Source organism: Humulus lupulus, chromosome 8 (assembly GCF_963169125.1).
Source record: "Humulus lupulus chromosome 8, drHumLupu1.1, whole genome shotgun sequence".
Lineage (NCBI taxonomy): Eukaryota > Viridiplantae > Streptophyta > Magnoliopsida > Rosales > Cannabaceae > Humulus > Humulus lupulus.
Window position 1 is genome coordinate 90,895,843 of NC_084800.1, and position 9,518 is coordinate 90,905,360.

Consider the following 9,518-nt stretch of genomic DNA (forward strand, 5'->3'; position numbering starts at 1 on the left):
TTCAAAGTAAAAATTACAATCTAAATGAAGAGCACAACATACCTAAAGAGAAACAGAGAAACAAATTGTCCATTCTAAGATATTTACCAAAATCTGTTAGATATGATTCCTGATTTCACTTCTACCACACACAAATATAGCAAAGTGTAGATTGATACCTCATTTGGGCTCGCGAATCCAAAGAGATAGAGAAAATCGCTGGAAGTCCACATCGTATTAAGCTTTGATGATGAAATTGTAGCAACCGATATGGTATCGCATTCGCTCTGGCGGTCCCCTTGAGTGGTCAATCAGATACACGTGTTCCGCCACCGAAACCATACCCTTGGAGCGATCGGGGTGATTAAAGCAGCAACGTTCTCAAAATTGTTATGCAGCATAGGAGAGAAGAGCTTCGTCAGTGCTGGCGTTGCCGGGGAAAGGATAGAGAATTGGATGAAATATTGTCATGAAGTGAGAAAGAGATCATCGGTGAAAGAGAGAGCATGGAAGAGAGAGTATCCAAGGCAAAGAGAGAAATAAAGAAGCACAATATGGTAGGCTAAATACTCAAAATTAGTTAGAACCTAATATGGACATAATATTATCGGCCCAATATGTAGTATTATTAATATCTAAAACAATATCACTTCTTGAAAAAATGTCATTTTTAGTGGGATATAAAGTCCAAAATGTTGTAGTCATTTTACACACCCAAAATGTACATTGTCACGACCTAAGCTCTAGGCATTGGTAGATGTGTAATATCCATAACTTTGGCAGTCAATAGTCAAACTTTAACCCTTATTAGAAAATATTGCATATATAAGAGTTCCTTTAGTTTATATCATAAACTACAATAATTATAAGTCCAAAATAATGGAATAACTCCAATAATTATATAGAAAATAATAGTAATAAAATTTGGATCACTCTCATCATATATACATTTAAAAGTAATATTCTCACAGTTATGTGATCACCAAATAATTAAATTTAATAAGTTACAAATTATCAAAAATATACTTAGCATTTGTAATTCCTCAAAACTAAATAACACAGCTAAATTCCAATTCATACACCTTAATAAAATCAGGAATAATTCACAAGTCATATACTTCGCCTTGAACATGAAACCTTAAAGAAAACCATAAGGGTGAGCTTATGAACGTTATGTCAGTATAGATGGCAGGGATCATGATCAAAAACCTCAAAACAAGCCAAGCAAAACACAAGAGCCCAAATGGCACCCCGAAGAATGTCATCTCGTTGAAGCCAAACGCGTCACCCCATGACCCATGACAACCTTACCATGGAACTATTAAAATCAATCTTTGGTTTCCTCATTAGTCCCTTACTTTTCACCCACTTTGAGTTAAATTATTAAAAGTTATGATAATTATATGAGAATTTTATTGAATTGAAATAAAGGGAAAAACGGATGAACTAAAGAATTTATATTCTATTAATACTCACATAATTTCATATTTACACATTAGTCTTCCATAAACTTGCATTAATTATTGTAGCAAACACATTAAGATTGACCTCATACCACATCAAGAGAACATAACAACATTGTTTGGCTTGATTTGGTTTTATTAGTGATCTAGTTCTTAAATTATTGACGAAGCAAAGTGCCACCATCCATGTGACAAATGACAAAACTCTCTTCAAAACTTTTTAAGATACTATGTATGGCCATGAAATACAAATACGAAATTAGAAGAGCGCCAAAGTAGAAGGCAAGGGCAACATTAATCTATTATTTACATCCAGAAAGAAGGTGTTACTCACCAATGTACTTTATGTACTGTAAATGAATCAAAATCTTGTGAGTGTAGACTTGTTGATAAAATTGAGCATCAATGCGGAGTTTGAGTCAAGTAAGCCCATATTGTCGAAAGGGGAAAACGTTGTGGGAATAGGGTATCCATGTGATGGAATGATAAAATTGTGTACCCTTGATTCTAAGATGAACATAAATTATATATATAAATCTTCTTCTTCTTGCTATATGGTTGATTTGAATTCTATTATTTTGTGGCATAATAGAATTGCACATGTAGGTTTTAGTATTATTAAAAGAGCAATTAAATGTGAATTAATTGACTGTGATAATGTTGAGCATGATAATTGTGAACTTTGTGTAAATTCTAAAATAATTAAGAAATATTTTCCTAGTATTGATAGGAATTCTAATTTGTTAGATTTGATACATAGTAATTTATGTTAATTAAATTGAATGATGGCTAGAACTAGACATAAATATTTTGTCACTTTTATAGATGATTGTTCTAGGTTTACATGTGTTTATTTGCTTGAGAATAAGGAGTAGTTTTTATTGCATTTAAGATATATATATATATATATATATAAGGCCCAAGTAGAAAATCAATTGAATAGAAAGATAAAAGTAGTTAGAAGTGATAGGGGCTATGAATATTTTTTAAATGAATTTAATTTATATTGTGAAGAGTATGTTATAAAACATAAATGCACAATCGCCTATGTGCCCTAATAAAAAATGGTATTACAGAATGAAAGAAAGAATAGAACTTATCTTGAGATTATTCATGCAATGATATTACATGCTAAATTGAGTTTTGCATGTCATATTTGAAATTGTATTCCATTAAAGAAAAATCCATTTTCACCATATGATATATGGAAAGGAAAGAAGTCTAACTTAGGATATCTTAAAGTGTAGGGGGTTCTCAGCTTAGTGCAAGGGCACAGATCTTAAAAGGACCAACTTAGGTCCTAGAGCTATTAGTTTTTCATTTTGTGGGCTAACTCAAATAGAAAAGCCTATAGACTGTTAGACTTCCAGCCTAGTGTAATAATTTAATCTAGAGAAGTATAGTTATTTGAAAACATGTGGTATAGTGACAACAATCCTCAAGAACCTATCTTAATTGGAGGACCTCTACAGAAGACACCTTCAAGGGTTGATAAGCAAGCCACATTGCCAAGAAGAAGCCAAAGGCTCAAAGAATTAGGATCAAATGAGAAATTTTCTTAAGTGGAGATACTCTACCTGGTATAGGGAAACCTTTAAGAAGTCACATGGAAACTTTCAATGATTCTTCAAGTAGTAGTTGATCCCAAAACTTTCAAAAAAGCAATGTCCTCGAGGAATTCCGCATTTTGGAATGAGACAATAAATGTTGAAATGACTTAAATAATGTCAAACTCACTTGGGAATTGGTTGACCTTCAAGGTTAAAAACAAATTGGATGCAATTGGGTATTTCGAAAGAAATATCATAGAGATGGCACCATACAAACCTTTAAGGCTTGAGTAATAGCCAAAGGTTTCAACAAAATGAAGGAATGAATTACTTTGACAAATATGTACTGGTAGCCAGAACAACTTCTATAAGTTTGTTATTTGTCTTATCATCAATTCATAACCTTTATGCTCACCAAATGGGTGTTAAGGCGATATTTCTGAATGGGGATCTCGATGAAAAGGTCTATATGGAACAATCAGAAGGTTTTGTTCTACAAGGGAATGAACATAAAGTGTGTAGACTTGTTAATTCATTATATGGTTTAAAACAAGCACCAAAACAATGGCATAAAAAGTTTAATCAAGCCATTGTTCCAGATGGGTTTAGACACAACAATACAGACAAATGTTTGTACTCTAAAATTTGTGATGACTATGTCATCTTAGAGCATCTCTAATGGAGTGCTATAATAGTGGTATAATGCTATATGTTTTTTTTTAAAAATGTGACTCCAATGGTGTTGCAAAATGAATGCCAAATTTGGCATATGCAAAAAGTTTTGCAAATTTTGGCACACAATAAATTTTCTTGTAGAAAAGAGAAAGAGATGTAATTGGCCTTATAAACTCTCTATAACTCTTCCTTTCTTGTTGTTTGCTGTGGCTGTTAGCTACTGCTGGTTCTGTATCTGTTTTGTGATTGTTGCTTAATATAGTTCTTCTTTTCCTCAAAAAAAAATAATAATAAATTTGATCTTTTTTATTTACTCTTTTTCCACTAACGAATAAATTTTACCTTTTTTTATTTACCTTTTTGTCACTAATTAATATCATTTGTTAATTAATATTTTTTTAATTTTTTATTTATTTAAATAAATATTTTTAGATATTTTCAATAAAACATTAAATGACTTTGTTGACTTTTTGAGTAAATTTGCATATTGTGCATTGGAGTACAATTGCAAAAATTGGTCAAAATATAGCATTAGCTTTTTTTTTTGGCCAAATTTGGCACAAAATTTGCACCATCCATTGGAGATGGTCTTAGTGTGTCTATATGTTCACGATATGTTGATTTTGAGCAATGATATGAGAGGCATTATAAGAACAAAGTGGTTATTTTTTTCTACTTCTCAAATGATAGATCTTGGATAGATTGATACCATTCTAGGTATTATAGTGAGAAAAAAAATTATGAAGGATATGCATTAAGTCAAGCCCACTATACTGAGAAAGTACTTGACAAGTTTAGTCATCTCAAAATCAAATATACAAATACACAATTTTATTCAAGCCAAAATCTTTAAAAGAATGATGGTAGAGTGGCAACTCAACTAGAATATGCAAGTGCAATCAGTAGCATAATGCACATCGCTCAATGTACTAGAGAAAATATTGCATATGCGATTAGTAAACTTAGTAAGTTTACTAGCAATCCAAGTATCGAGCATTGAAAGGTTAATAACAAAGTTCTTGTATATCTTAAGAGAACCATAGAACTTAACGATCATTACTAAAAAAATTATAAGATACTTAAAGGATATATTCGATGAAAGTTGGATATCGAGTGTGGGAGACGATCTCTTACCATCGGTCGGGTGTTCACACTTGGTGCGGGTGCAGTTTTTTGGGGGTCTAAGAAGCAAACTTGTAATTCTTACTCAACCATGGAATCCGAATTTATAGATTTTGCAGTAATAAAAAAATAGGCGAAGTGGCTTAGGGAATTTATATTGGATATACCATTAACCGTGGTTGATGTATCAAAAATCTTGATACATTGTGATAATCAAGCCACTTTGGCTAGAGCTTATAACAAAATGTATAATAGGAAGTCTAGACATATAAGTCTAAGACATGACTATGTGAGACAAATGATTAAAGAAGGAATCATATCAATCTGTTATGTCAAGACTAGTGATAGCTTAATGGACTCATTCAAACCTCTTACAAGAGATTTGGTAAGTTCTACATCTAGATGGATGGGAGTGAAACTCCTAGAAATATAGATTCACCAATATGGCAACCCAACTCAAAACTCGTCAATATCGAGTGTAGAATTTGATGGGTAAGAATAAGTCATTAATAGTGGATAGTTTCAACACTAAACAATTGCAAGTCTCATCTAAGATGGTCAATGTTGGTAGCTACGAAATGATGATTAAGCTTAAAGCTTTTAATGAAATTCAGTCATGTGCAATAAGTTGTAAGGGTTTGTGCCTTAAAAGTGTGTGGAAAGACATTTTTATTGATTTAAATAAAAGTATATTTTTGTTATATTTGAATATTATAATTATTGTTTGAATAATTTATATAAATATCAAAAAAATTCATTAACATTTATGAGAATATAATCTTGTATGTGTACGAGAGAATTAAGATCATATATAATGAATAAAATAGTCAGCAACATATTAAAGTACGGAATATTTAATGAATAGTTGCTAGTACGGTTTACTAAGCATATGGGAGGCAAGTAATTTAGATTCAGATTGTTGATGTGGATAGACATCTTGGTACATGTACTACATATAATAATGATTATATATGAAATGACCGATGTGAATTAATTATCTTTATAAACTTACTATTTGCCATAAAGATTTATTTCATATATTAATAGATGATCATTTGTAGATCAGTCTAAATCCTGATTTATCATGAACTTTTATTCATGTATTGGAACTTTTGATTCATTCGTTAAGGTCTCTTAATATAATGAGGCTAGTGACTTTTGTTTTGGAGATTCAATACCATGAATGAATGAGAACATGATTTTACAATAATGGAATTCATGCTTTTCTAATGGATCGAATATTGGTTCCCTTAAGGGTTAATTCTGGGACTAGATAGTTATTGAGCTCAAATCTATAATTTAATTATAGATTAATTATTCACTGGTGAATTAATGGTACTTAAGGAACAAGTGGTAATTAGAAGGGTAAAATGGTAATTCTTGACCAACTCTAATTAGCGAACCAATAAATGGAGGACATAACTACATTTATTGATTACATCAATGGACTACAAAAGAAAATTCTATATATAATTTTATAATTACTTAGAGTGCAATTTCATATTTATAGTGAAGTAATAATTGAATTAATAGATAAGATTATTTAATTAATATTCTGGTTTATTAGTGCTTTGTCTTATATGCCATGGTTCCCGGGCTGCCTCTGTCCTACACTGTCAAGGGTAAGGATTTCACATGCAAGATTAATGGAGAAAATGACTAAATTGCAAAGGAACTAATTTTTCAGGGAAAAGTGATAATTAGGTGCAATTAATTATGTTGTCTATGTTTTCACCAAGAGACATGTGGCATGCATTAGGAGTAATTAGGTTTACGCAGAAGCTAGTTAAGCTTCTTGGAACTCGCTTGGAGCTCCCCGGAAGGAGCCTTTTTATTGACCATTCACTGCCCCTGGAGAAGTATGTCCTCAAGGAAGACTACTTCCTGATAAACACATGCAGAATGTCCCCTCTCAATCTTCTCCTCCATTCAAGTCCTCCAGACCTGCGAGATCCATCCTCTAGGCCTGAAGTAGGATGTCAGGTGTCAAGTGTGACGACCTTGGACCATAAGCAGTCGTCTGAAATTTTTCTGTTGCACAAGTTGTGGTGTCGAGTTCGTATGAGTGAAAAACAGAATGTCTCACAACGCCGCCTGACATGGGAAAATGTGCAGCTACCCGCTGACACTGTCAGGGACGTGCTACCCCAAAAAGTAGTTGGTTGGGTCCACGTGTACATTAAAAATTGGAATGTATCACTTATTATTCATTTAACATCCATTAAGATAGAATAATTGTAATTACTCCTCATTAGAGAGTTAATTGTCCTCAAGCATAAATAGGGCTAAGGCACACATTGTAAAGGATTCCCCAATTTTTGTATTCAGAGCAATGCTATAATGATGCCTGAAACTCCAGAGAAGCTTAAACTCCCAAGCTTCTCTCATCCTAATACAATTGACTCGTGGACTAGGGTTAACTAATAACCTGAACCACGTAAATCCCTATGTCTCCTTCTATATTTCTTTAAGCTTTTATTTAATTAGTTGTTAGCGTAAAAGCTAGTCAACAAATTAATTATGAATTAAGTAACTATTTAACTAATTAGCTAGTTTTTATTTGAAAAACTTTATATTAGTTAAAATAAATATTAATCAGTGATTGGATTAATATTAAAGAAAGTTAATTATTATCTTAGTATAAGATAATTATTTAAAGTGATAATTTTTTAAGATAATGTTAATTTTGAATTAACTGATATTTATTTTTGAGAATAAATATATTGTCTTAAAATTAATTCAACAAACAAATGAAAAAAATTAGGGAGGCAATATAGTGGCACTACTTTATGTGTGTCACTATCCCTGAGATTTGAATTTTGAATTTCATAGTTATTTTTTTATTTAATTATTAATTTTAAATTTGATTTAAACAAATTGTTGACACCGTTTTTCGTCAACTTAAATCGTAGAGCAATTAAACAACGTTTACTATGAGGCGAATAAATAATGAAGAAAGACAAGATGGTTTTTACGTAGTTCAGCAGTTAACTCTGCCTAGTCCACGAGTCTGTATTATTAAGGCTTAAAGATTTCTGGAAATTCTTCAGAGATGAATTATTCAGAGCTTATTCTCCAGCCCAAAGAAATCAATCCTTTACAAGTGATCCTTCCTCCTCTATTTATAGGGGATGTTACAAAGTTCATTCCCACATATTTCGGGAAGATATTCTGTATATCAATTTAAATAATGACATTAAATACAATATCTCCTACATATACGGAAACGTCCCATAAGAATCGGGAACGGATAACAGACTAAATAATATCCCTTAAATGTTGGGATTATACAACAATAAATATGTTCATACATAACGGGCTATCCCAGATGACTCATTGGGTCTTCGAGATCAGCGATTGACCCTGTGGCTGTTGAGACTTCTGGTATTGCTATGAGCTTACCATCCTACTTCAGGACATGCTCGGAGTAGATTGACACTATCAAATCCGTCATACTCGAGCCTGCACTTCCCAAGCTCAGATTGTTTAATCGATAACGGATGTATCCCAATGTCATGTCATTTCGAACTCAGAAAGCATCCCGAGGTTACACATCTTCAAGGTCGTTATTTTACTTCAGAGATCTTACAGTTGGACCATACAATGTTTTCATACATTTCGAGCTAACATCTGACAAGTCCAGTTTTCGAGGTCATAACCTCTGGTCTCGAATCTGGGTGTAACACAAATAGTTAAGTTAAATTATAAATGATGAGTTTTAATTATTAAATTTAAAGAAAAATAAAATTGTTTTATTGTATATTTAAAAACTTAAAAAGAATCGATTATTTTAAGCAGTTGTTAATTGTTGTTATCAGACTCTCTCATAAAAGTATCGATAGAATTTTTTAGGCCTGAAAATTCTAGAACTTTCTACAAGCCTTCTCTCTTCTCCACACTCTCGAGATCTCACATGCTGAGAACATCTAGAGAGCCTAAATAATCAACATGTAAATCCTACGTGCTCGCACACGTCCTAGTGTGTTAGAGGAACAACTTGGAAGGCTATGGTGTGAGTCTTCACTAGATAGGAAGATTGTTGATTATACTAACAAATCTCAAGGAATCTTAATATGCTTCAAGAGTTAATTTCATTTTCCTTGTATGTGTTGATTTAATGTATAGATATACGTATTGATCTTGGTTGGTATTAATGATTTTTTTTTTAAATTCCCCCTACCACACCTTCCATTGCGTCCCTTATTTTATTTGAATTGACACCAACATAACCATCTCTAAAGGTGGCAAAGATGTTGTAAGAACTTCATCTATGTGAACTTAGAGGTAGTGCCACCTTTTAAGGGAGTTGGAGTTTCTCCCCGGAAAGTTCGTGAATGGATAAGCACAAGACCATAAAATAGTGTTAAACATAGAAAGTGAAAAAAAAGAGTGGTCAAGTGGAGGTATGTGAGGTATTACTGGTTTTATCACTTGGAATAATTGGTTCAAGCTTTTAAGCCACCAAGGATTTTGATAAAGTTTTCTAATGCCTTCACTAAAGTAAAGTTCATATCAAAAGATAGTGTACATTATGCACCAATATTTTTGACTTAGAGATAGAAGTTTGTATTTAACCAAGGGGGGTATTAGGATTGGTTAAATACAAAGCCTAAAAGTGCTCTTACACACATTGACGTATAAAACCCTTAACGAATTCACATCATGGAATTGTGAAATTTGAGTTTGAGTTTGAGATGTATGCATTTAAACATTATATTTTTTTTATCTA